This window comes from Pteropus vampyrus, unplaced genomic scaffold, assembly GCF_000151845.1.
Source record: "Pteropus vampyrus isolate Shadow unplaced genomic scaffold, Pvam_2.0 Scaffold733, whole genome shotgun sequence".
Classification (NCBI taxonomy): Eukaryota; Metazoa; Chordata; class Mammalia; order Chiroptera; family Pteropodidae; genus Pteropus; species Pteropus vampyrus.
In genome coordinates, this window is record NW_011889514.1 from 127,726 (window position 1) to 130,275 (window position 2,550).

Genomic DNA, 2,550 nt, shown 5'->3' on the forward strand with positions numbered 1-2,550 from the left:
TGCTGATGAAACAGGTAGAAAGATCCCTGGATGAGTTGAGTACTTGATCCTAATTAACGCAGGGAATTTGGGTTGCTGCACAGAAATTAAGACATGGAAGATGATTTCTGAACCCTCCTTCTACTGCCATGTTGAATACAGAGCAATGAGAAACTGAGGCAAACTAATGAAACAGAACCATTATGGGTATGACTCCTATAGTAATGAAGGTTTGGATCCCCAATTGGGTAAAATATTCCGCCCCAAAAAACAAACAAACAAACAATAAAACTGGAAGAAAGTAAAAGGAATACAAAATTAGTGGTTCAAAAGTCATGAGTATTAAGTTTGGTCACATGACAAATTTTAGACTGAAGTGGCTATGTTTTTTTTATGTAATCATTTCATCAGCACTTTCAGTTCTTTTTTCTTTTCTTTCCTGCCAGCTACTTCAAATGAAGAGGATCGGTGGTTCATATTTCAATTTAGATTGGAAGTAGGAGTATATCTCGGTTAAAATCAATTGGTGATATGAAAGCTAAAGGGACTTCGAAGGTTCCCTGTGTTGGGGACAGTGTTTTACTTCCTGTCTAATGTTAAGAGTGTATAGTAGTAACAAAAAGGGTTGAGTAACATGGATGTGCTACATTTGCTCCTACAGATGCAAGTCTAATCTTTTCCACTTTATTCTGGACCCTAAGAAGCTGATCCAAACACAGTGTATCAACCAAGCAAACTGGCCCTTAAGCTGTCAATTAGGTTCAGCCAATGGGAGGAAATAACAGATCAGAGAGTGAGAAGAAAAGACATCAAGGTACTAATTCCTCTGTCATTTTCCCTCATGGGCCAAGATGTAGAAATGGCTGTGTCCCTCTAATCAATCCATAGACAGGCAAAGAAAGGAAGGTCACTGTCCTTTGTCTGTTACAATTATTACCATGTTCTGAAAAAGAAAAAGAACTCCTCCTTTTGCTCCTTCATAATTAGGGTAGTAAATACTTCCCACTGCTGCAAGTACTGAGTATGTCATCATTTTTTTAATCCTTTAATCTTGCAAACTCTTTGTAAATAGTTTTCACTTTTCCTTGGAAAAGTAATATCTCTTCCTTTTAGGGCAGTTACGTACAGGTGGGGATAACACTTTTTAGTAAATACTTTTTTTAATCGGGAAATATCACGAGCATCTCCATTAAAGCAAATAAGTAATGGTTTCCTCTAGCCACAGTGTTATCTCATACTTTACTCTGTTAAATAACAATAATACAAGGAGAAATAGGATATGAAATATTAGAAAGAAGATATTAGAAAGGAAAATCATTAAGATGATATCATCATTACTCAGAAATAAACCAAAAGAATTAACTGAAAATCTATCATATTAAATAAGAGAGTTCAGTAAAGTGACTGGATTGATTAAATAGATAAATATTTATTACTATTTATTAAACTGGTAAATAATTATTACATAATTATTGAGAAAATACAATATGGAAAAGATATCTTTCATTAATATAGCCCAAATTTTAAAAACTTGCAAATAAACTCAAAAAAATGTGAAAAACCTGTATGAAAATATACAAATGACGTATTATTGAATTGTAAATGAAACCTATATCATTTTATTAAGCAACGTCACTGAAATCAATTTAAATCAATCAATAAATAATTACATAAGAAAAAAATAGAATTGCTGTAGAGTCTTAAAAACCTGAATAAATACAAATATATTTTGACCTTCCAGTTGGAATTATTCAGTGTGATCAACACGTGAATTTTTTTCCAAATTAATTTGACATTTAATATATTGTAAGAAAAAAAGTTCATAGATGTCAAGATCTGAAATTTGTTTTTGTTATTTATATGGTAAATAATTATTTGAAACAGAAAATATTGTTTTGAATAAGAGTATTGAGTGGTTGGCCTCATCACTTCTCATGATCCATTTAAATACCCTAAAGTAATATGGTATTGGCTTATAAATAATTTACCATTTGAAGGAAAATAGTCTAAAAATAGATACGCAAGTATTGGGACATTATATACGGTAAATATGGCATACAGGATTAGGAAAGGAGGTAGAATTTCTCTAAAATGTATTGAAAAGATTGGTTTTAAGGCAACAGAAAGCCACTTAAAAAAGAGATTTATATTCTTTACACATATATACACACACACAAAAGGACATTTTTCCATTCTCTAAATCTTCGTGCCACATACATCCATATATGTGTACTCGAAGCTTTAAATATATAAAACGAGTAAACTAGAAGAAAACATTTATAAATTTTTAAATAATCTTGAGTTAAAAATGCAGACACTCCAATAATGTAATTAACAACTTTGAAATAAAGAGTATAACTGTTCCACACTTCAAAAACACTACCTACAAAAAATTCTGTTTTGTATTATACTGTATAAAATCGCTTTTAAGCCAATAAAATATTTTGAACATGCCAATTAAGTTATATAATTAAGTTATCAAAGGCAATTCATTAAAAAGAATCAATGACTGAATACCTCACTGTTAAAAAATTTTATGTAAATTATTGATTTAAAGTGAGATATAACATT